The 25,905-nt window shown below is 42.4% G+C and overlaps 2 long non-coding RNA genes across 7 annotated transcripts; one reads left to right on the forward strand and one right to left on the reverse strand.

Moving 5' to 3' along the window:
- Positions 1-791: 791 nt before the first annotated feature.
- LOC136405935 (uncharacterized) lies at positions 792-15,259 on the reverse strand. Of its 6 annotated transcripts, XR_010751598.1 has the most exons (9): positions 15,118-15,259; positions 14,789-14,956; positions 13,724-13,819; positions 11,627-11,829; positions 10,485-10,583; positions 5,972-6,098; positions 5,625-5,704; positions 2,220-3,597; positions 792-1,193 (listed from the first exon to the last, which is right to left on the reverse strand). It is a non-coding gene; the product is annotated as an uncharacterized lncRNA (long non-coding RNA). The 6 variants fall into 6 exon arrangements; XR_010751595.1 differs by having other exon boundaries at positions 792-3,597; positions 13,724-13,751; XR_010751594.1 differs by having other exon boundaries at positions 792-3,597.
- Positions 15,260-15,464: 205 nt separating this feature from the next.
- LOC136405873 (uncharacterized) lies at positions 15,465-25,203 on the forward strand. The gene is made up of 3 exons (XR_010751584.1): positions 15,465-15,798; positions 22,828-22,921; positions 24,993-25,203. It is a non-coding gene; the product is annotated as an uncharacterized lncRNA (long non-coding RNA).
- The last annotated feature ends 702 nt before the right edge of the window (positions 25,204-25,905 follow it).

The following is a 25,905-nucleotide window of genomic DNA, read 5'->3' on the forward strand; positions in this document are numbered from 1 at the left end:
GAGAGACAGGGGGGAGGAGCTGGAAGCATTAACTCCCATATGTGCCTTGACCAGGCAAGCCCAGGATTTCAAACTGGCGACCTCAGCATTTCCAGGTCGATGCTTTATCTACTGTGCCACCACAGGTCAGGCTGTTTTATTTCTTTATGAGCATCTTTTCTATGCCTTGACAAATTAAAATTCTGTCTGGATTAGCTTCCAAAATTTTATCCTTTGTGCTTTCAATGGTGGAAATATCTGAGTTCCTTTAAATAAAAAAATTATTTCTAGATCCGGGGGAGGGGAAGAGATCATAATTGCTTTACTTTAGTTGCTCACGGACTGCCTCCGATATGTGCCTTAACTGGGCAAGCCCAGGACTTTTAACTGGCGACCCCAGCACTTCATTCAGGCCTACGCTCTATCCACTGCACCACCACAGGTCAGGCAATCTGCGAGTTCCTGTAACATGAAGTTTCCCATCTGTCTCACTTCCTGAGACACATTCATCCTTAATGACACAACCACTTTCCTCACAACTGATTGCCTTACTAAGTTCCTTAGGCTGCACACCCAGATTCCTGAACGGAGGCAGTGTCGACTTCCTAGGGTCGGCTACATCTTCTCTAACTCCCATTCACAGGTCCTCAGAATCCTGCAGTGTTTTCAACAGTAGTTTTACACTACTGGGCAAAGCCAGGACTGCTTATAATTCTTGGAATCTGGGAGCAAATGTCACAGTAGCATCCTTACCTGAGCTTGCAGTTTCACCAGACTTAAAGTGACTTTAAGATTAATGAATTTACGCAGACTTCTGAAACAATGAAACCATCCTTTATTGGCAGTAAAATGTTCTTGTTTCCTTGTACAGTCATTACAATTTCCTTCCATGTAGCACTTCCACACTTCAGCCTGAATGTTAGTGAAACTGATTGGAATTTGTTTTTGATTTAGTCCCCAAAGTTAAATGTAAGTAAATGCTCCATTTGAACCATAAATTCCTAGTACAACTTAAACTCAAACATGTTGAAGCAACTCCATCTTGCTTTTTAAAATATGCTTTGTACTACAACTTAATGGAAGCTCAGTCTCACCTTGTCTTTGTTTTGTATCAGAATTTTCAAATATAACCACATCCAATTTCACTTCCAGCGTCACCACTTTTCGTTTCTTTACAGCTGTCACCTTTGTTGACCAATTCCCTCTTTTTATCACTGGAAGAAGAAAACACGACTATTCTTTACTCTCTGTGAACTAACAGATGTTCAATAACCAATCACCAACAGACTTTGAAAGAAGTGATATAACTGGTTACTGATCATGACTCACATCTTTTATTTGCATAATGATTTATAAGAATAAACAGCCAGTAGCAAAGTTTATGCAAAAATTCAGTTAATATTGTGGTCACTGAAATTTTAACCATGTTGTTGGGGGACTGATATTATTTATTTCAACTGTGAAAAATGCATGTTGGAATGGTGCAAGGAAGGACTGCCTGTATCTAAAAAGAATAATGTATTAATTCACAAAGTTTTTAATTCAATCTAGTTAACTACTAGCCAAGCCTAATCTTAGATTAAATAAAGGAATTTGAGTTCTCAAAAGAATGCTACCAAAACTCTGAATTACTCACTGGAGCTAGAAGAATGTTTGGAGATAAGTAATGCAGAATTCTTCAAATTAGGATTTGCAGACCATCCAAAGATTTAAATAAATTTGACATTTGCAAAAAACAATTGTCCAGATTATAAAACTTTACAATCATCACAAGTCACAAGACCATATGTCTACAACTTACTCCATAGCAACTATCATCACGATTACTGCTGTAAAATGGTACCATCCAACTTGTTATTTTAGTTGTTTTTTTTGCACTTAGATCTTAGCCAAAAGGCCAAGAAGCAATTACTTTCATTTTTAATGCATTTATTTAATAAATATTTTCATTAGAGGCCATAAACAAAGTATACATCAACTTTTAAGAAAGAGAAAATTGCCGACCAGATGGTTTGATTGGTTAGAGCAAGGGTGGGGAAAATTTTTGGCTGAGAGCCATGAACACCACATATTTTAAAATATAATTCCGTGACAGCCATACAATATGTTTAACACTAAATACAAGTAAATGTGTGCATTTTATGTAAGACCAACACTTTTAAAGTACAATAAGTTTCTGAATTCTTTTTAATAACGTTGTTATGCTGTTGCTAACCAATGATGAATAAAGCACTTCTTACCATTAATGCGACTTCTGGTGCTGCATAGTTTTGCTGATGAGTTTGTAGTCTGGTTGATATGTGGTGAGGTTAAGCTTCATGTAGGCGTTGAGACTTCCATCTGTTAAACGTGATCATAGGTTGGTCTTAATGTTCTTTAGATGTGAGAAAGACTGCTCACATGCATACGTAGAGCCAAACATTGTCAGTAGAGCAATACTCACACGCTGCAGTGTGTGGTATGTGACAGGAAGCGCGTTCCAAGTTTTGACAATCAGCTGGTCCGCAGGTTGAAGTTTTTTCATCTCTCTCCACTTGTGTTTGCTCGCCAACTCTGCTTGCTGTCGTTCAAGTCTTTCCAAATCTTCATTCAGTGACTTGAAATTATTCGCCCACATCTGAGGCCTTCAGGTCAGCAGCTTGTAGCTCAAAATCTCTGACGGGGACACCAGGAATGTAACTCAGGTCGGCACTGTCCACTGCAACTGTGGATGGGTGATTAGATGTGAAGCCCGCTAGCTGCTGGAAATCAAGATGTTGAGCAGGGTCACTTGCTGTGCATGCATCTTTAAACTCTCCCAGTTTTTCAAAGTGTAGTAAACGACTACACTTTTCAATGTTGGTGATGAAGAGTTCCATCTTGTTTTCAAATGCAAACACTGCTTGTTGAAGGGATAAGACTGTGTTTCCAACACCTTGCATTTTCACATTGAACTGGTTCAGATGTTCAGTCATGTCCACGAGATAGAACTTCAGGAGGCACTCAGTGTTAGCTAACTTAGGATGCGACGTTTTTCATTTCACAGGCAAAACAGCAAAACTTTCCTCAGGTGTGTCACCGACAGCATACCTTGCAATCACACTGAACTGGGATAAATGGCTTATGTCTGTTGACTCATCCAAAGCGAGAGAAAAGAATGGTGCTGCATTAATGTCCTTCACTTGTGTTGCCTCAATTTAATCTGCCATTATGATAGTACGATCATGAACAGTTCTTGCCAACGGAGGCATGTCTTTTATTTGATTATCTTGTCTTTATTCGAAAAGTTGTCAAAAAGTTCATTGGCAAAATCAAGCATGAATGTTCTAGCATACTCCCCATCTGTGAATGGCTTTCCGTTTCTCACAATTGCTAAAGCACCAGCAAAGCTAGCCGAATTACAGTCACCTTGTTGGGTCCAAACACAGAGTTGCTGCTGACTAGCCTGCACTCTGCACAGTAGCTCTTGATGTGCTTTCTTCCTGCTGTCCCCTGCTGGATATTTTGATGCAAATGTAGTATGGCGTGTGTTGAAGTGCCACTTTATATTTGACCATTTCACCGATGCAATTTTATCATTGCATATTAGACACACTGCAGAACCTGCTCTCTCCACAAAGGCGAATCCTCTGTCCATTCCTGCTGAAAAGTACGATACTCATTTTTTTCTCTTCTAGCCATCTTCTTGGTCAAAAGGGTATCTGCAATTAGCTAGCTGACTACTTGATTAAAAGGAGGGAGGGTTTACTTTCTGACCTCACAACGGCCTGTGTACGTTAGGCATTATCCAATAAAAATTTGGTGTTATCCCGGAGGACAGTTGTCTGAACATGAGCGGTAGGAAATGAATGGATTGTAATACATGAGAATGTTTTATATTTTTAACATTATTTTTTTTATTAAAGATTTGTCTGCAAGCCAGATGCAGCCATCAAAAGAGCCGCATCTGGCTCGCGAGCCATAGGTTCCCAACCCCTGGGTTAGAACTTTGTCTGAAAGTACAGAGGCTGCTGGTTTGATCCCTGGTCAGGGCATATACAAGAAGAGATCAATGTTCCCGTCTTAGTTTCTCTCTCTTCCCATTCCTCTCTCCCTAAAATCAATTAAATAAAAGATAAAAAAAGAGAAAATTAACTTAAATCAACATTTGAGTATTCACAAATATTTTTTTCCTTTATATTCTTCAGCTTTGAGAAACACCCAAGACAGCATGCCTAAGTATTGACAGATTAACCTAGTATTAGATTTGAGATTTCCAGCTTCCAACCACCTGACTATCTACTAGTATTGAACAAAGCTTAAGTTATAGGACGATCACTCATATCAAAGAGTACTTATAAAATATCTATAGTTCAGCAATTGAAACCCAGAACATATATTCTCTAAGAATTTCAGGGGCTGAAAGAATTATGTCAGTATTTTTAAGAAATGGTGACTGGCCTGACCAGGCCATGAAGCAGTGAGTAAGTACACCGTCAGACTGGGATGTAAAGGACCCAGGTTCAAAACCCAGAGGTTACCAGTTTGAATGAGAGCTCACCAGCTTGAGTGTAGGATTATAGACATGACCCCATAGTTGTTGGCTTGAGCAAGGGGTCACTCGCTCTGCTGTAGCCCCCTGGTCAAGGCACATATGAGAAAACAATCAATGAACAACTAAGGAGCCACAACAAGGAATTGATGCTTCTCATCTCTCTCCCTTTCTATCTGTCTGTCCTTCTCTGTCTGTCTCTGTGGCTGGGTGTGTGAGATGATAGCTCGGTTGGTTAGATCATCATCCCAAAGCACAGAGGCTGCTGGTGCAATCCCTAGGTCAAGGCACATACAGGAACAGATCAATTGTTCTTGTCCCTGTTTCCCTTCCCCTCTCTCTAAAATCAGCAAAATAAACATGAAAAAAAAGAGAGACTCCATCTGGTGGCTCAGTGGATAGTGTTGGCCTGGAATATTTGGGCCAGTGGTCAGCAAACTCATTAGTCAACAGAGCCAAATATCAACAGTACAACGATTGAAATTTCTTTTGAGAGCCAAATTTTTTAAACTTAAACTATATAGGTAGGTACATTCCTTATCGAGATAGCACCCACACATGGTATTTTGTGGAGGAGCCACACTCAAGGGCCCAACGAGCCACATGTGGCTCACGAGCCACAGTTGCCGACCAGGGTCCTGGGCTCTTGGTCAGGGCACACAAGAGAAGTGACCATCTGCTTCTTGCTTCTCTCCCTTTCCCTCTTCTCCTACTGCCTTGATTGGTTCAGTGTGGCCCCAGGCACTGAAGATAGCTCAGTTAGTCCAAGCATATCAGCCTCAGGCACTAAAAATAGCTCAGTACTCAAGCATCGGCCCAAGATGGGTTTGCCAGGTGGATCCTGGTCAGGGTGCATGTAGAGGGTCTGCTTCATAATCCCCTCCTTTCACCTTAAAAAATAAAATAAAAATGAAATGGTGACTATTAAGGTTAAAAGTCCTACCCCCAATCTAATGGCCTATTATTAATCTATTGATTCAGAAAATTATATTACCTTTGAAATTATATTTGTTATCTTTTAAAGCTAATATAAGGAAAAAATTTTCATTGAGAACAATATCTGAATTATGCTCAAATGTCAATATTTTTGCTTAGATATTTTTATTTTATCAAAACTAATTTATTAATCCCTTACCTTGTTATAGAAATCTTTGAATTCTTGATCAGATAAATAAGAAAAATGTTTTCTAAGAAAAACACGCTTCAGTTTTATTCCTAAAAAGAAAAAAAAACATTTACTGATAAATCAATGTACAAACACTACATATCTATAAGCCTCACAATTTTCTTTTCCTATTATGTCCTCATCCACATACATTAATCACAACAAATCATGATGTGAACAGCAGTGGAAAAAGTTTAATCATTGGACATTTTTACTTTCTCTTTCTTTTCAAGCAGCAATGATGAATATATTTATTTCCTATTACTGCTGTAACAAATTGTCATAAACAGTGGTAGAAAGCCAGACAAATTTATTACCTTTCAGTTCTGCGAGTTAGGTTCTGTAGGAACCTCACCGGGCTAAAAGCTTTGTTCCTTTCTGGAGGCTCTAGGGAAGAATTCATTTCTTTGACTTTCACGGCTTTTAGAGACTGCTTTCCTCCATCTTTAGAAGCAACAATATTGTTTAATCGTTGAACATTTTTGCCTTCTTCTTATTTTCAACTTACGCTCTAGTCAAAAGGTTTTCATTGCTTAGCCTTTTTTAAAAAAGCATGTAATACATGAACATTCCTATACATTCCAATTTCTCATGTAGAACAGATAAGACCTCTGATTTTACAACTGGAAAAAACCCATAATAAAGATAATCTCAAGTACAGTGGTCCCTCATCTATTGTGGGGTTTAGGTTCCAGAACCCCCATGATAGGTAGAAATCTATAAGGTAGAGACCTTATATTTATTTTATTATTTATATATATTTTAAGGCTTTATAAATCCTCCCCACTCTTATAAACCTTTCCCAAACTATTATTAACCTTTCCCACACTTATTTTACCACAAAAATAATTAGAATAAATATGTAAAAATACCACAAAATCCCATGATACTGCTAAAAATCCACAATATAAAATTAGATATATACAATTTAAAAATCCACAAGACAGTGAGACTCCGAAAAGTGAAGCACGATATGGTGAGGAACGACTGAATATCATTTATCTACTTTGTACAGATTCTCTTATGCAAACGTACAGGTATCTTCTTTTCACCATGAGGCCAGATATGGAAAGGGAAATCCTACCTTAAACCATTCAAAAACTGGTTTTGCCTTGCTTTGCATCTAATGCTTTTGTTATTAGACAAGGTTTCCAATGATCAGAAGTTTTAAAACTTTAAGAGGGAGAGGGTTATCTCTGAGAACATGAGTTCTAAAGCTTTAAAAGGAGGAGAGCTGCCTGACCAGGCGGTGACGCAGTGGATAGAGCGTCGGACTGGGATGTGGAGGACCCAGGTTCGAGACCCCAAGGTCGCCAGCTTGAGCGCGGGCTCATCTGGTTTGAATAAAGCTCACCAGCTTGAACCCAAGGTCTCTGGCTCAAGCAAGGGGTTACTCGGTCCGCTGAAGGCCCGCAGTCAAGGCACATGAAAAAGCAATCAATGAACAACTAAGGTGTCACATGCGCAACGAAAAATTAATGATTGATGCTTCTCATCTATCCATTCCTGTCTGTCTGTCCCTGTCTATCCCTCTCTCTGACTCTCTGCTAAAAAAAAAAAAAAAAAAAAAAGGAGAGCTGTCTCTCTTAACAAAGAACTTTTAAGCAGTGATAAAGGGAAAAAGACTAAAAAAATTACAAATCTTAGACACTAATTAGAATTCTTCACAACATTCTGATTGCTTGACAAGGTCTATACTTTGCTCATAATGAGGGATTGAGCCTACAGAGGTGGGAAGCAGTATAAAGAAAAGAAAGTATACTCACTATATTGGATAAAAACCAAGATTTGGGGGGAAAGGGCAAACAGCCCTAAGCTGCTGCTGGATAATTGCATCTTTCCTCCATCCTATGTCAAATATTTATGTAACTGCCTATAAGTGATTGGACTATTCTTTGAAAACTCTACACAGAAATTTCAACCTTTCCAAGTCAGTCTACACCCCAAGCAAAATACTAGGCACAGGGACACTCAAGTTCTATTTAAAGTCTAGTTCTAACCACTTCTCTAACCACCTCCCCCCTAAAAATTAGGAGAGGGGCAATGGGTCCAAGAAAAATACATACAATCAAGGTAGAACATTCTGACTAGAAAATGAACTTTCTACCTGACTGGTTGTAGCACAGTGTATAGAGCATCAACTTGGGGCACTGAGGACCCAGGTTTGAAATCCTGAGGTTGATGGCTTGAGCCCAAAGGTTGCTGGCTTAAAGCCCAAGGTCACTGCCTCAGCTGAAGTACCTCCCCGTCAAGGCACATATGAGAAATAATCAATGGACAACTAAGGTGATGCAACTACGAGCTGATGTTTCTAATCTCTCTCCAATTCTGTCTCTCTTAAAAAAAAGACTTTCTTATGAACTCCCTAGAAACTTTTCAAAGGAGTGTAGCATCACTAAGTATTTTATATACGTAGGCAACAAAGAAATCATGCATCTTAGAAAAGAGAGCACTTTTTGTACACACTCTCACGTCTAATGATCTGACTTAAAACCTCTTGATTCAATAAATTAAGTTTTTTTTAAAAAAAGCATTTTATTCACATGTCATAGTCAGCCTCCAAGATGATCCCCACTTCTTCGTATTCACAACCTTGTATAGTGCCAACCCACACACCAGGACTGGTCTCTGTAACCAAAAGAATAAGACAGAACTGACACTATATCACTTTCAAAATTAACTTTTCTATTTTATTTTATTTTTTTTAAGTGAGAGGAGGGGAGAAAGGATACAGAGTCCCATATGCACCCCAACCAGGATCTATCTAGCAATGCTCTGCCCATCTTTGGCCATTGCTTGACAACTGAGCTATTTTTAGCACCTGAGGTAGAAGCTCAGTGGAGCTGGGGCCAACTTGCTCAAACTAATCAAGCCATGGCTGCAGGAAGAAAAGGGGGGGTAGGAGGAGAGAATCAAATGGTTGCTTCTCCTGTGTGCCCTGACTGGGAATCAAAGCTGGGACATCCCCATACACAGAGCCAACATATTACCACTGAGCCAACTGACCAGGGCTTCAAGATTAACGTTTAAAAGATAAGCTTCCAGGCCCTGGCTGGTTGGCTCAGTGATAGAGCATCGGCCTGGCATGCAGGAGTCCTGGGTTCGATTCCGGCCAGGACACACAGGAGAAGCGCCCATCTGCTTCTCCACCCCTCTCCCTCTCCTTCCTCTCTGTCTCTCTCTTCCCGTCCCGCAGCCGAGGCTCCATTGGAGCAAAGTTGACCCAGGCGCTGAGGATGGCTCCATGGCCTCTGCCTCAGGCGCTAGAATGGCTCTGGATGCAACAGAGCAACACCCTATATGGGCGGAGCATCGCCCCCTGGTGGGCATGCTGGGTGGTTCCCGGTCGGGTGCATGCGGGAGTCTGTCTGCCTCCCCATTTCCAACTTCAGAAAAAATACAAAAAAAAAAAAAAGATAAGCTTCCATTTTGGCCTTTTTCTCTTGTATCATTCCCTCTGAGAAAAGCCTGCTGTCATATGTGAGGACCCACAGGCAGCCTATGGAGAGATTTACAACATGAAAAATAACTGAAGTCTTCAGCCAACAGCCATTAAGAAACTAAGGCTGCTTGCCTGACCAGTGGTGGCGCAGGGGATAGAGGGTCAACTTGGAACACTGAGGTCCCCAGTTCAAAACCCTGATGGCTTGAGCATGGGGTTACCAGCTTGGGCAAAGGATCGTCAACATGATACTATGGTCACTGGCTCAGCTGGAATCACCCCCACCATGCTGTCAAGGCACATATGTGAAGTAATCAAGGAACAACTAAAGTGCTCTAACAAATTGATACTTCTCATCTCCTACCCTTCTTGTGTGTCTCTCAAATAAATAAATAAATAAAACCAAAACTATGAGTTAATGCTTCTCACCTCTCCCTTCCTGTGTGTCTCATAAAAAAGTAAAAAGAAACTGAGGCTGCCAGGTGTGAGAGTTTGAAAGCTGATGTCTCTCTTCCTTGCACCATAATAAGTGTTTGTTATTTTAAACTACTATACTAAGTTTTGAGTAACTTGTTACATAGCAATGTATAAATCATGTAGAGGGCCACAATCCATAGCCAAAAAATAAAATGTACAACTTATGAATTAGCTGAAAAGGTCTGAAGTTTTGTGGGGGGAAAATCAGATTCAGAATTGTCTTTATATTTAGTTTCCAAAATTTCAAAACCCCAGGTTTTCTGAAGAAGGAAAACAAACAAAAAAACAGTACTAAAAGGATGAAAAATTCAGCAAGAATATAAATCAGTTATTAGAAATACATTTTATTATATTGGGACAACAAAATTAAAGGCTTTAGTAGAACTAGCTAAGAATCTGACAAAAAGGTAGGTTTTCAACAAAGAAGATACCAGTACTAGAAAGCAAAAAGTCTATTTGTTCTCACAGGGTTGCTGTAAGAAATATTGCTAAAAAACCCAACTGTGTGTCTATGTATATAAAACACTTAGCACAATGCCTGTATAATAAGCAATAGCTGTCATTATTTTTCCCCAAGTGACTAATTAATGAGCTTCTATACCAGGGGTCCCCAAACTTTTTACACAGGGGGCCAGTTCACTGTCCCTCAGACCGTTGGAGGGCCGCCACATACAGTGCTCCTCTCACTGACCACCAATGAAAAGAGGTGCCCCTTCCAGAAGTGTGGCGGGGACCTGGATAAATGGCCTCAGGGGACCGCATGCTGCCCCCAGGCCATAGTTTGGGGACGCCTGTTCTATACCATAAAACAGGAAATTAGACTTCACTGAGGCCTTTATAAATCCTGCATTTTTTTTTACTTAGACAATCCTGCATTTTTAATTCATGGACACTTTTCCAGGAATACTTACATTTAAGACAGACAGTAAAAATACTATCTTCCCTGTATATTTTGAGTCATCTTCCAAGACCCAGAAATCTTGTTCTGATTATCTCCAAGAATATAATTCCTGCAAAGAGATGTTTTAAATTATTTTGTGTAACAGCCATTGCCTTTGAGAAATAATATCTTTAAGACAGCTTATATGTCCTCATTAACATATTCAATAATCACAACCGGCCTAGCCTGTGGTGGTGCAGTGGACGGAGTGTTGATCTGGAATGCTGACGTGGCTGGTTCGAAACCCTGGGCTTGCCCCATCAAGGCACATGTGACAAGCAATCAATGAACAACTAAAGTGAAACAACTGCCTGACCTGTGGTGGAGCAGTGGATAAAGCATCAACCTGGAACATCGAGGTCGCCCGTTTGAGACCCTGGGCTTGCCTGGTCAAGGCACATATGGGAGTTGATGCTTCCTGCTCCTCCCTCTTCTCTCTCTCTCTCTCCTCTCTAAAATGAAGTCTTTCAAAAAAATAGGGGAGGGGAATACTTCCCTGTGCTAATCATTGCTTATTATCAAGATTATTAAATTGCATAGGTTTTGAGTAGTCAACCTTATTTTTCCCATGCTCTGTTTCTTTCAAATGCACAATTCTGCTGAACACGAGGTTGTTTCAGGGACACATAGGACATCAGAGAAGAAAAGCAGAAACACATGTATCTATTTCTGTGTCAGTGACTGAAAAGACAAATTGACCTTAGACATCACCTCTACACTCAAGGATCACCTTCCAACAGTTACCTTACAAAGTTCTGAATCCTTAAAAATAGGGCAGCCATCACAATTAGATACCACTTCACACCTACGAGAATGTGGAGAAATTGGAACCCACATCTATCACTAGTGGAAATGGTGTAACCACTTTAGAAAAAGTTTGTCATTTTCTCAAGAGGTGAACTGTAAGAGCACATGACCGAGCAATTCCACCCTTAGGTATAGACAAGAGTAAAATAGGTCCACACACGGACCTGGCTGGATGGCTCAGTGGTAGAGCGTCAGCCCGGCATGTGGGAGTCCCGGTTCGATTCCCAGTCAGGGCACACAGGAGAAGCATCCATCTACTTCTCCACCCTTCCCCCTCTCCTTCTTCTTCTCTATCTCTCTCCTCACCTCCAGCAGCCAAGGCTCCACTGGAGCAACGTTGGCCCAGGCGCTGAGGATGGCTCCATGGCCTCCATCTCAGGCGCTAGAATGCCTCCAGCTGCAACAGAGCAATGCCCCAGATGGGTAGAGCATCGCCCTCTGATGGGTATGATGAGTGGATCCTGGTCTGGCACATGTGGGAGTCTGTCTCTCTGCCTCCCTGCTTCTCACTTCAGAAAAAGACAAAAGATAAAACAAACAAAAAATACAGGTCCACACACAGACTTATACACTACTGTCCACAGCAGCATTATTCACAACAGCACCCCCCCCAATGGAGACAACCCAAATGTCCACCAAGTGATGAATGGATAAAGAAAATGTGGTATATCGACACAACAGAATATCTTTTGGCAATTAAAAAAAAGTACATATAGGCCCTGGCCGGTTGGCTCAGTGGTAGAGCGTTGGCCTGGCATGCAGAAGTCCCGGGTTCGATTCCCAGCCAGGGCACACAGGAGAAGCGCCCATCTGCTTCTCCACCCCTCCCCCTCTCCTTCCTCTCTGTCTCTCTCTTCCCCTCCCACAGCGAGGCTCCATTGGAGCAAAGATGGCCCGGGCACTGGGGATGGCTCCTTGGCCTCTGCCCCAGGTGCTGGAGTGGCTCTGGTCGCAACAGAGCGACGACCCGGAGGGGCAGAGAATCGCCCCCCTGGTGGGGAGAGCATTGCCCCCTGGTGGGCGTGCCGGGTGGATCCTGATCGGGCGCATGCGGGAGCCTGTCTGACTGTCTCTCCCCGTTTCCAGCTTCAGAAAAATACAAAAAAAAAAAAAAAAGGACATATATATGCCACAACATGGATGAACCTTAAACATTCTAAGCCAGTCACAAAGACCATGTTTTAGTTTGATTCCATTTATACAAGTGTCCAGAATAAGCAAAACTACACAGACAAAAAGATTAGTGGTTACCAGGAGCTTGGGAAAAATAAGATACAGGGAGTGACTTCTTATGAGAATAAATTTTTGGGTGGTGGGTGATGGAAATGTCCCCAAACTGTGGTGGCGGTTGCACATTAAAAACGCTCACTTCAGAAAATTAAAAACTACTGATTTAAACACTTTATTTTAAAAAGAAGGAATTAGTGTGCCATCTCCCCCTTTTAAATTATTGATTTTAGAGAAAAAGGGAGAAGGAGGGAGAGGAAAACAGAGGGAGAAAGAGGGAAAGAGAAACATCAATTTGTTGTTCAACTTTTTTTTTTACAGAGACAGAGTCAGAGAGAGGAATAGACAGAGACAGACAGACAGAAACAGAGAAATGAGAAACATCAATCATCAGTTTTTCGCTGCAACACCTTAGTTCTTCATTGATTGCCTTCTCGTATGTGCCTTGACCGTGGGCCTTAAGCAGATGGAGTAACCCCCTGCTCGAGCCAGAGACCTTGGGTCCAAGCTGGCGAGCTTTTTGCTCAAACCAGATGAGCCCACGCTCAAGCCAGCGACCTCGGGGTCTCGAACCTGGGTCCTCTGCATCCCAGTCCAACGCTCTACCCACTGCGCCACCGCCCGGTCAGGCTGTTCCACTTCTTTATGCATTCATTGCTTGATTCTTTTATATGCCCAGACTAGGGACGGAACTGCAACCCTGGTGTAGCTGCACGAACCAACTGAGTTATCCGGCCAGGGCTGAATTGTACACTTTAAAGGGATTAATTGTATTATATATGAATTACATCTCAATAAAACTATCACAAAAAATAAAGCAACCATTTTTTTTTCCTTAAAGATAATTGAAAACTTATTTATTTCTATTTAGCCTCATTCATATCTTAACTGGTTACTAGAAAAGTTTCTAATAGTCTAACAAACTGACAGTGATTTAAATTCAGGTCCTATCCTTTGCTCCTCTTACAGCCAAGCAAGGTCATTCCCCATGGACCAATTTTCCACAAATGTGACTTTTAAGAAATCTTGTATGAGCAAAATCTGTTAATTTCTTTCAAATGAGATAGCAGTTTTTAAATAAATTAAATTTAATTGAGTGACGCTGGTCAATAAGAATACATAGGCTTCAGGTAAGCATATAAGCATATTATAATTGAAAGCGGATGTAAATATTACCTTGAGCTGAGTCTTTTTTGGATGGAATCTGGACAAAGTAAACAAAAGGGGAGAAAGAAGCAATCTTGTTTGGAAATGTTGTAATCATTCTACCAGCTAGAGAAGGAAATGAAAACGTTACAAAAATTTGTTTAAGCAGGAGAGAAAGAAGCCAGCAGAGAAAGAAACTTAGGCTCTCTTCCAGTACAGATATACTAGATATACTAAGGACCTCTTCAAAGACACGAAATAGAAACTATGCCCTCATTGGCCCTATTTTGTTTCATTTATGGAAATTGAAATCTGGAGGCGGAGCAGTCCCACACCTTTCCCTTTCTCCTTTCCTCTCCCCCCACTCCCCCCCCCCCCACTCCTCCCCCCAGGCCGGTTCTCCTTGCCTCTGTACCTAGTTTCTTGGGCCAATTTCTTCTACAGCTCACTTCTTCTACTTGTGATTTTCTAAATGAACTTTTATTACCAAAAAAAAAAAAGAAATGGAAAGCTTATACCGTAAACGTAAAGGAATCAAAGAAATCGTCCAGGCTCTGGCCGGTTTGCTCAGTGGTAGAGCGTCGGCCTGGCGTGTAAAAGTCCCGGGTTCGATTTCCGGCCAGGGCACACAGGAGAAGTGCCCATCTGCTTCTCCACCCCTCCCCCTCTCCTTCCTCTCTGTCTCTCTCTTCCCCTCCCACAGCCGAGGCTCCATTGGAGCAGATATGGCCCGGGCGCTGGGGATGGCTCCTTGGCCTCTGCCCCAGGCGCTAGAGTGGCTCTGGTCGCGACAGAGCGACGCCCCGGAGGGGCAGAGCATTGCCCCCTGGTGGGCAGAGCGTCGCCCCCTAGTGGGCGTGCCGGGTGGATCCCGGTCGCATGCAGGAGTCTGTCTGACTGTCTCTCCATTTCCAGCTTCAGAAAAAAAAAAAAAAAGAAAGAAATCGTCCAAAGATCTCCTGTAACGGTCCATGACCGCTCCCACATCTTAAACAAAACTATTTCACTGCCCCTTCTTTATTGCCCCTCCTAGTACTGCTACTGACGAGTCCGCACTAGCCCCTGATTATTACCAAATAGCCCCAAGAACCTCACCTTATTTCCTTCTTAATTCCCGCGTTGTTTCAAAGGGTCTTGCAAGAAAGTGTTCGATGAATTAAAAATCGACATATTCTCATATTAGACTCATTCATGCTCCCGAGGTCACAAACCGAGGCCCAACCATACTAACAGCTCCTACATTATCTTCGCAACAGGGAACTACTAAAAAAAAGACATGTCTCTCAGTAAATAGTTTCTTTTTGGCCCAATTTGTCTTCAGCATTTCTGGGGCACACCCGTTTATCCCTCTTCCCTCTATCTCTGCTTCTCATCATTTCCTCCATTCCTTTTCAGAGCCCGCAGCCGGAGACCCATCGGCATACCCCTGGACTGATCCCAACGTTGTCCTGCCACTCCACTTCGCATTCTCAGGCCTGGCCTCACAAAAAGCGCGATGGCACTGGATTTAAGCCCAGCAAGCAACAACAGCAGAACAACGTGCCCACCACAGCAAAACTCCCGAATCACCCCGAACAGAGAGGGAGGAGCGAACTGCATGCGCCCCTGGCCTTTCCGATTGGCTGCTGTGACATGACGTGACCTGTGATTGGCCATCACGTCAAGCGAAGTGCTCACAGGAAGAAGGGTAAGGGTCCGAGTCTTAAACGCCCGCCTTCCCAACAAATAGAGGTCGCAAATGCCGTGTGGGCGGAGCTAGGCTTATCGTGATCCACGCTGTCCCCAGAACACGGACTGGGGAGGACACGTAGCAAGATGACCCGAAGTTATCTCAGCAGTGGGCTGCAGCATTCTGGACACCGTGCTGAGCTGCAAGCGCGGCTGCTCTTTCCCCCAGTGCGGGAGAGCAGCCTCGGAGCTGTCTTATCCCCACAGCACTGCCAGGCGCACAGTAGGCCAGGGTGGACGGGGCCGAGCAGCGAGTCCTGCCGTGGATGTGACGTGTTTGACGTGTGTAATGTGTGCCGGGGAAAGGAAACTGGGGAACTCTGAGGATTCAGGACGTTTGTTCCAGCTTTTCCCGGTCTGTGATTACCTCCGGATTGGTAATGCTCGTTGCCTAGCGCTGGCCTATGGCTTTTAGTGGTAGTGACTCAAAAGGAATTCCGCTTCCTTTCTGTCTCATTTAACGTGAGGAGACGAAAGGAAGGGAAGTTTGGGAGAACTTTTGAAGGCGTGCACTTCCGTTTACAGTGTGGGTGTCACTCAAGAGCAGGAGTCCAGATCGGTTTTCAGTACTGCCTGTCATAACAAGTTGTTCAGTGGTTCGCCGAGATAGAGGGCTGGCGGTATGCTGGCTGAATCTGGTCGTGGCAAGGAAGTTTCCCTGGGCGCAGGAGGAGGGAGGAGCTTCAGACCAGTCTAATTTGAACCCTAGTCTATGGTCCAGGCTGTCATATAGGTCATTTAAATCAATGTTGAAGGCACAGTAAGAAATAGAACGTAGGTAAAATGTCCGCACAGACAAAAAGAAATGTACTTTAAAAGAGGTAGGCTATTAAGGTAATGTGAAATGTAGAACTAAGCCATTGAAGCACTTTTTTGAGATCAAAAAGAGCTTTATGAGACAGGAGGTAATTCAGTTGGACTTGGAACCTTACCTAGAGTGGGTGATGGTACAGGAGTGGAAAAAGTAGTTTGGAAACTTTTTTTTTTTTAATGTCAGGTTACGGAGTTTCAACTATGTATGGTAGGCCTTTCGTAGTCATCGTTTTGTTTTTTAATTAGGGCTCATTCTTCTACATAAACTTATAATTGTCTCCTGGCTTTTCCATTTCCCTCTGGGATTTTTCCCCCATTCATTACACTGCTTTCTCTACAGATTACTTGTCTCAAAGCAGAATGCTTACATTACAGTTCCCTCAAGCCCTCATCTGAAGGTAGGGCATTCCTATGAAACTTCATAAGCTGAAATGGCATAAAATGAACAGTAAGTTCGCATTCACCAGAAAGTTTGCATTACACCATTTCACTTTTATGGGTGACCTACGTTTTCAACTAACCAATAGAAATCCAGAGGATTTTCGCTATTACAGGGGGAAAAAGTGATTGCTGTCCTGATTAGGTCTTTCGTAAAGCGAAGTTGCTTAATTTAAACTTCAGAATGAAGGCTACCTGTACTTACATTTTTAAACACAGACACAGAAACTCTTGAGCCTATGTGCACCTCTTCACTACCCTACCTTTATAACCAGGCTTCTCAACACAGGAACATGCACTTGCTTCTCTGAGTCCCACTGACTTTTCAACCTAGTGTAGCCATATTACCTGTGATCACTGCTGTAATGCAACATAGCTGACAGGGTCACTGGTAGTCCTGCCAAATCTAACTGAAATCTAAGCCCTTCTCTTGGCGTCTTTTTCACTTTTAATCATAGTTACTCTCTGAAACTCTCGCTTCCCTTGGCTCGATTGACACTCCTTATTTCTCAGTCTCTCACTGCCCTGCTTCTCCTGTGCCTTCTCCTTGGGTTCCTTCAATAGGGAATGCTCACTTAATGCTTTTATTTGGTATGTTGTGGACCCAAGTAAGACTTGCTTAATTTGCAAAATGATGCATTATTACAATAGTTTTCTATGATTCCTCCAGCCTGATGTTTTCCCCATTCATTCCATTTTCTAGATTCTTGGCCATGATTTTTCTAAAAACACAAATTGTATCATGCTGGTTTCCTGAAGTAAGGATTTTAATCCCTTGGGCTCTCGAATGCCTCAAAGGCAAGAGTCCAAGCTCCTCTGTGAAGCCTTTCCTCACACACCTTTCAGCCTGATTTACAATATTGTACACATGCTGAATTACACACACCTGTATGAATGGGAAGAAATTATCTTTGTCTTCCCACCTAAGAAACTGTAAAAAAAAAGGCAGGAGAGAAGAGTGAGAAGAATGACAGTGTTAGTCCTAGCAGCAATGAGGTAGTCTTAATCTGGGTTTAAGGCTCGGCAAAAAAAGTAGTATGAGGAGAGACTTAATCAACTTGCCATGGTCTAAAGATGCCTCTTCACACTTTTTTATCATGGAATTCTCTCCATAAAAAATTTGAGCATATGCCCCTGATATATGCAAAGTGATTTATAAGTTACATATATGAAATGATAGACTCATATATGTTAGTATATCAAAAACTATGCCTGACCTGTGGTGGCTCAGTGGATAAGGCATCAACCTGGAAACACTGAGGTTGCCGGTTCAAAACCCTGGGCTTGCCTGGTCAAGGCACATATGGGAGTTGATGCTTCCAGCTCCTCCTCCCTTCTCTCTCTCTCTCCCTCTCTCTCCTCTCTAAAAATGAATAAATTAAAAAAAATTAAAAAAAAGTTTAAAAAAATTAAAAAAAAACTAAAGGATGGGGTGAAAAGTTGTTTTAAATATTTATTTTATTGATTTTAGAGAGAGGAAGTGAGGAAGCAAAGAGAGACAGGAACATCAATTTGTTCCTGTACATACCCTGACTGTGGATCAAACCGGCAACTTCTGTGCTTCAGGACGATGCTCTAACCAACTGAGCTATCCAGTCTGGGCTAGAGGTGAAAAATATAAAAATAAATTCTAATATTTTCTTCAAATCTCAGTGGCGGACATGACCTGAAGGATGGATCCACAACTTGTTAGCACACAAGGCCCTTTGTGGTCGGCGTCCAGCTACCTCTCTAGCCATCCAGCCCACCTGTAACCACTCCCAGCTACCTCTCCACTCTTAAGCCTCCAAATTACTTATTTTTCGTTGCTTTATTAGACAGTAAGATCCAAGGAGTTATTTTATATCTCTGTATTTTTGCATCTGCTTGGAGTGGTCACTATCTGCGTAGCAAACTCCTACTGATACTTCAGCTCTAGTTCCAGTATCATTCCCTCTGAAGCCTTCCCCAGCATCCCTCAGTATATCAGAGTTGTGAAAAGTTACAAAGACATAGGCAAAAGGCTCTGATTTGCAAAGCATGAACCAATAACTCAAAGGTATAGAAACTATCAGGGAATATTGATGCTTTGTCAAACACATAAACAGCTAAATGTTAAGTGGGACTGGCAGTTTAAAAATTAAAGCAGCCCTTTGTTTCATTCTCTTTTTGTTCTAAAAAGATTAATGAATTTAGGCCCTGGCCAGTTGGCTCAGAGGTAGAGTATTGGCCAGGCATGTGGAAGTCCCGGGTTAGATTCCCAGTCAGGGCACACAGGAGAAGCGACCATCAGCTTCTCCATACTACTCCCTCTCTCTTCTCCTCCTGCAGCCATGCCTTGAATGAGCAAGTTGGCCCTGGGCACTGAGGATGGCTCCATGGCCTTGCCCCAGGTGCTAAAATAGCTCGGTTGCCAGATGGGGGTTGCTGGTTGGATCTCAGTCCGGGTGCATGCGGGAGTCTGACTGTCCACCTCCCTGCCTCTTACTTGATTAAAAAAAAGACATTAAGTTTATTTTATAACCAAAGAAATATATGTACAATAATTTTGAAGAGTTTTTGCCTGAATTTTTGTAATGAATTCTGTTTTTAAACTTTTAATTGTGAAACATTTTAAACACACTGGCAAGCAAAAAATAATATATAATAAATACCTATGTCCCCATGCATGGGATTAAGCAGATGTTAACACATTTCCTAGTTTCAGATTTTTGTTTAGTAGACACCTAAATTGTAGGTACAACTAAAGCCTTAACCCTCAATCCTTTCTCTTCCTCCCCAGAGGTAACCCACTGTAGAACAGGTTTTTGTTAGCCACTTTTCTGAAAAATATTTGATGTGCAAGGAGCCAAAGGTAAATTACTGCTAGAGTGTAAAACAGGCATAGTCAACAGGAGAGAAAACAGATTCTGTATTACAGTGTAAGCCAATTCACTACTATGTATATGAGATGGTGATTGGTTTGGGATCTCATGCCAGAGTGGCTTTAGATTAGGGAGACATGAATTCCAATTTCAACCGCCTATTTACTGGTGACTATACTTGGCTCTGGTCTGGGTCATCTTCTGTAAAAGGATAAAAATCTGTCTTGCAGAGTTTTTGCAAGACTAAAACTAAGTCTTTAAAATGCTTGGCCTCTGGTGGTGCAGTGGATAAAGTGTCAACATGGAGTGCTGTGGTCATCGGTTCAAAACCCTGGGCTTGCCCGGTCAAGGCACCTATGACAAGCAAGCAATGAACAACTGAACTGAAGCAACTATGAGTTTATACTTATTGCTTATCCCCCCACATCCCTGCTCCTCTTTGTAAAATCAATAAATAAAATCTTGAAAATACATATAAGCAGAAGATAAATGCTGTAAAAGTAGTATTAATTATTGCAACTTTAATATTGTCCAGAATTCGGCCCTGGCCGGTTGGCTCAGTGGTAGAGCGTCGGCCTGGCGTGCAGGAGTCCTGGGTTCGATTCCTGGCCAGGGCACACAGGAGAAACGCCCACCTGCTTCTCCACCCTTCCCCCTCTCCGTCCTCTCTGTCTCTCTCTTCCCCTCCCGTAGCCAAGGCGCCATTGAGCAAAGTTGGCCGGGGTGCTGAGGATGGCTCTGGTCGCAACAGAGCAATGCCCCAGATGGGCAGAGCATTGCCCCCCGGTGGGCATGCCGGGTGGATCCCAGTTGGGCGCATGCGGGAGTCTGTCTGACTGCCTCCCCATTTCCAACTTCAGAAAAATACAAAAAATATATATATTGTCCAGAATTCAAATTAGCCACGCCTGTCAGACTACACTATTTCCTAACCCATTAATGTCATTTTACATATAGGAAATATTTAATATTTTGGGACAGACCAACTAAGCTATGTGGGACTGGCATGATGTAACTACAAGGGTTCCAGGTGGCCCAGGCCATGCCCTGGGCTAAGGGGATTGATAGTTCACCACACATGCCAGTTGTGAAGATTTGCTTCAGAGGATCCGGCTAGTAATGTAACCTGGTGGACTAGCCAGTTTTGATGGTCTCTTGCATGGTTAGAGACTACACCCAGTCTGTGGAATGCTGCCTCATAAATGTGCCATTAGTTAAGAAAAGAACCTAATGAAAAGGGATAGATTTGCCTCTTGTTTACTGGAAAAAGAACTCCCTGTACATTCTCTCTTGATCAAGTAGCATCATCTTCGTAGAACAATCAAAAGTCTCTGGCCCTGGCCGGTTGGCTCAGTGGTAGAGGGTGAGCCTGGCATGCGGATATCCCAGGTTCAATTCCAGTCAGGGCACATAGGAGAAGCAATGTCTACTCCCATATATGCCTTGACCAGACAAGTGCAGGGTTTCAAACCGGGGACCTCACCGTTCCAGGTCAATGCTTTATCCACTGCACCACCACAGTTCAGGCAAAAAAGAAGACTTTCTAAGAGTCAGTCACCACTTTTGGTGTTAACATCCTTTTGCTTCTATTGATTGTTGTTATTTTATCCTTTAAGCCATTATCCACACTCTGTCCATGGTTTGGTCACTGTCTGCAATAGTCATCTAACTCTTCTGTCCTGCCATTACCCTTAACTTCCTCTTATTTGCTTAATAGAGTCTACTTCTTTTGGTATTGTTTTTTCTTCTTCCCCATTCAGAAGAATATAGTTGGTGTTAAATGCAAACTCATAAATTCCAAGAACTTTCTATTTAACTGATATGCATTTTTAATTGCTTTGAACTGTCTTTTTGTACCACACATACTTACCTACTGTATATGTAGTAAATTGATTTGCTTTCATGCTTTTGCATAAAATTAATAATAACTTTATTGAGATCTAAAATGGTTCAGGCATTGTACTAGGAGATTTACATAAATTATTTTTTTATCCTCAAAACAACTTCTTGGCCTGACCTGTGGTGGCGCAGTGGATAAAGCGTCGACCTGGAAATGCTGAGGACGCCGGTTCGAAACTCTGGGCTTGCCTGGTCAAGGCACATATGGGAGTTGATGCTTCCTGCTCCTCCCCCACTTCTCTCTCTCTCTCTCTCTCTCTCTCTCTCTCTCTCTCCCCCCCCCACCTCTCCTTTCTAAAATGAATAAATAAAAATTAAAAAACAAAAAACAAAAAACTTCTTGCTCTTGCTGTGTGACTGTTGGTTGGAGTGTTGTCCCGATGCCCCAGGGTTGTGGGTTCAGTCTCTGGTTGGGGCACATGCAGGGTCAACCAGTGAATGCATGAATTAAGTACAACAACATTTCTCTCTCTCTCTCTTTCTCTCCCTCTTTCTCTCTAAAATCAATCAATCATTAAAAAATTTTAAAAAAACTGGTATTCTCGAAACAAATGAGATGAGGAATTTTGGAGGTTAAATGACAGCTAACACCTGACCTGTGGTGGCGCAGTGGATAAAATGTCGACCTGGAAATGCTGAGGTCACCGGTTCGAAACCCTGGATTTGCCTGGTCAAGGCACATATGGGAGTTGATGCTTCCAGCCCCTCCCCCCTTCTCTCTCTCTTGTCTCTCTCTCTCCTCTCTAAAAATGAATAAATTTTAAAAAATTAAAAAAAAAAAAAAAAAGACAGCTAACAAGTGAGGGAGCGGGAATTTGAACCCTGGTTAGTCTCAATTCCAAAGCTCAGGCTCTGTCCACTATGCCTTTTTGCACAAGTAACTTCCCTGTCCACTCCATTAAGCCATGTTTTTGCTCCTCCAAAGAATTTCTCAAAACTCATATCTATGAAGACTTCCCAAATTACCACATTTCTCTAGTTACTTGAGTCATTTCAGAAACTTTCAGCATCATGTTACTATTTTTGTATAAATGGAAAAAAATCCCTATTTACGTTGTCCTACGGACTGTACATTTAAAAAAAAACAGATAATGGCCATACCACTGTGGTGGCGCAGTGGATAAAGTGACAACCTGGAACTCTGAGGTTGCCAGTTGGTAACCCTGAGCTTGCCAGGTCAAGGCACATACAAGACTCAACTATGAGTTGATGCTTCCCACTCCCTTTCTCTCTTTCTCTCTCTCTCTCTCTTTTCTCTAAAAACAATAAATAAAATATTTTAAAAAACAGATTCTGACTTTTCTTTCATAACTGAGCCTCCACAGCATTCAGTAAGTGCTTTGCATTCAGTGGTATTTTTATAGATCATCTGTGTGATAATTTCTAAACCTTAATTTTTTATTTCTGTGATAGGTTCTCCATGGTGTACATCTTAAAGGTAAAGCAAGACAGAAAACCCTAAAAGAGCCACTTCCTGATGATTCTAAAGACGTTGCTACTGAGTACTGTAACTACAGGATTTTTTATAATTTTTATTTTTTTTATTCATTTTAATTTTTTTTTTCTCCATTTTCCCAAAGCTGGAAACAGGGAGGCAGCCAGACAGACACCCGCATGCGCCCGACCGGGATCCACCCGGCATGCCCACCAGGGGGCGACGCTCTGCCCACCTGGGGCGTTGCTCTGTTGCATCCGGAGCCACTCCAGCGCCTGAGGAAGAGGCCACAAAGCCATCCTCAGCGCCCGGGCCATCCTTGCTCCAGTGGAGCCTCGGCTGCGGGAGGGGAAGAGAGAGACAGAGAGGAAGGAGAGGGGGAGGGGTGGAGAAGCAGATGGGTGCTTCTCCTGTGTGCCCTGGCCGGGAATCGAACCCGGGGCTCCTGCACGCCAGGCTAACGCTCCACCGCTGAGCCAGCCGGCCAGGGTCTTTTATTCATTTTAGAGAGGAGAGACACAGAGAGAGAGAGAGAGAGAGAGAGAGAGAAGCAGGAAGCACCAACTTCCGTATGTGCCTTGACCCGGTAAGCCCAGAGTTTTGAACTGGTGACCTCAGTGTTCCAGGTTGACACTTTATCCAATGCGCTACCACAGGTCAGGCCTATAATTACAGTTTAAAGAGACCTTTGACAATAAATGTAGAGAAACTGGCCGATGTGCAAGAGATGCTATCACTGTCCAAAAAAAAAAACGTTCCTATAAAAAACTACAGATGATCAAGAAGAGAAAGGGTTTAGGATTAATTGATGCACTGGTAGATGAGAAACTATTCTCTGAAGAAACAGAGTGTCTGCTATGAGCAATTTTCAGGTATGTTCCCCACTGACCTGTAATATTTACAAAATAGCTCTTAATTTTTCTGAAACATTAAGTCCTTACTTTGCTTTTGGCTGAGAAGTGAAAAATCTCAATAATATAAGCAAGAAGAATGAAAAGTAATCACCAAATTCCTTTCATGGTTTTCCAATTTTAAATGTAATATTTGGCCCTGGCTGGTTGGTTCAGTGGTCGAGCATCGACCCAATATGTGGAAGTCCCGGGTGATTCCCAGTCAGGGCACACAGGAGAAACGACCTTTTACTTCTTCACCCCTACCCTTCCTTTTTCTCTCTCCCTCTTTCTCTTCCCCTCCGCTCCCTAAGCCATTGCTCAATTGCTTCAAGTACATCAGCTCTGGGAGCTGAGAATGGCTCCATGGACCCTCCGCCTCAGGCACTAAAATAACTTAGTTGCGAGCAGTCCTGATGGGCAGATCATCGGCCCAGACGGGGATTGCTGGGTGGACCAGCAATCCAGCCAGCAGTTGGAGTACATACAGGAGTCTATCTATTCCCCTCCTCTCACTTAAAAAAAAAATACAGGGGTCCTTGGTTATGACACAGTTCCATTCCTACAACAGTGACATAACCCAAATTTTGGTGTAAGTTGAAACACACCCTCGCCTAGGTCACTTTCCTATCCTACTCAGTCATAAAATTATAACCTAGAACATAAAAACACAACTAAGCCACAGAAAAAGGAAAAGGACATAAATATACTGTACTATACTGTAGTAACAGAAAAAATGACAGAAAAATGAGTGTAAAAGAATTCCTTACCTTTATTCCTGTGGTTGGCTTGCACACTGGAAGGGGCATTGCAAGGTGGGAGAGTGACCTACTGGGAGGAGGAAGCTGGAGAGGCAGGAGAACCTGCAGAAGGTGCTGGAGACACTGGGTCAGGTGAATCAGGATTGCCTAAGGAACATGCAGGAGACACTGGAGATGATTCTACCTGTACTACAGGTGTTTCATCTCGAGAAGCAGCTGATGTAGAGGGTACAGGATCTGTTGCAGGCCTCTCTACCTTCCTAAAAAATTGTTCCAGGCTAGTCTGGAAGGTTGATGACTTCTCTTAAAAAAAATCTGCCTATAGCATTACGAGGCATTCATAACAGCTCAGTAGATCTTACTGAATCTGTCATCGCTGGGGTCCTCAGCCTGAAATTTTGCCAACCCATCCTCTGCCATAGAAAAACCTGCCAAACCCTTAGTAGTAAATCTCTTGGGTTCTGGGGTTTCTATCTCTTCCTCTTCAATCAGCTGCTTCTCCAGCTGAATGCGGTCCTCAGCTGACAGCTCCTCTCCATGTGATGCCAGTAGCTCTGTGTCAACCATCATCATGGCTTTCCTCTTCTTCGAAGTACTACCACCTGAAGACTCTGATTTCTATTTAGGAGCCATAATAAGGGCCAAAAAGTCACCAAACAAAGCAACACAAACAGAATTCTTGTTCTTTTAACAGCCCCAAATGGCATAGGTAAGTAAACTCGGGGGGAGGGGGGGTAGACACCACCTCCCTCCCTTATAGGCCGTGTTGCTGTGTATTCTTCTGTGCGCAACCAAACTAGTTTGCCAACACAGTCTGTAAGTAAAACACTGATAGCATAAACTGAAACACTCATGTCTCAAATTAAAAAAAATTTTGTGGGCGTGAGTGTCATAAACTCAAAACATCGCATGTCGAGACTATTGTAACATAAAGACCCCTGTAAGATGTTTAGCCTGGCCTGTGGTGACACAGTGGATATAGTGTCGACCTGGAATGCTGAGGTCGACAGTTTAGAACCCTGGGCTTGCTGGGTCAAAGTACATACGACAAGCAAGCAAGCAATGAACAACTAAAGTGAAGCAACTATGAGTTGGTACTTCTCACCGCCCCCGCCCCCATAAACTCAATAAATAAAATCTTTCAAAAAAGTAATGTTTATTACAGGAAAAGCAAAGAAATATATAAATGATGAAAGTAACAATACTACTTACTATTGAGAGTCAATTTCATATGGTCTATCCACTGAGCCACTGCCTGGTCAGGCTATTCATTACTTCTATTCCCCTTGGAACAACACAAAATATTCTCCTCTATTTTTTTTTAATTACATGTTTTTGTGTTTTTTTTGCACTTCTTTTATTTTTTATTTTATTTTTATTTATTTATTCATTTTTTAGAGAGGAG

The sequence above is a fragment of the Saccopteryx leptura genome, chromosome 5 (genome assembly GCF_036850995.1).
Source record: "Saccopteryx leptura isolate mSacLep1 chromosome 5, mSacLep1_pri_phased_curated, whole genome shotgun sequence".
NCBI lineage: Eukaryota > Metazoa > Chordata > Mammalia > Chiroptera > Emballonuridae > Saccopteryx > Saccopteryx leptura.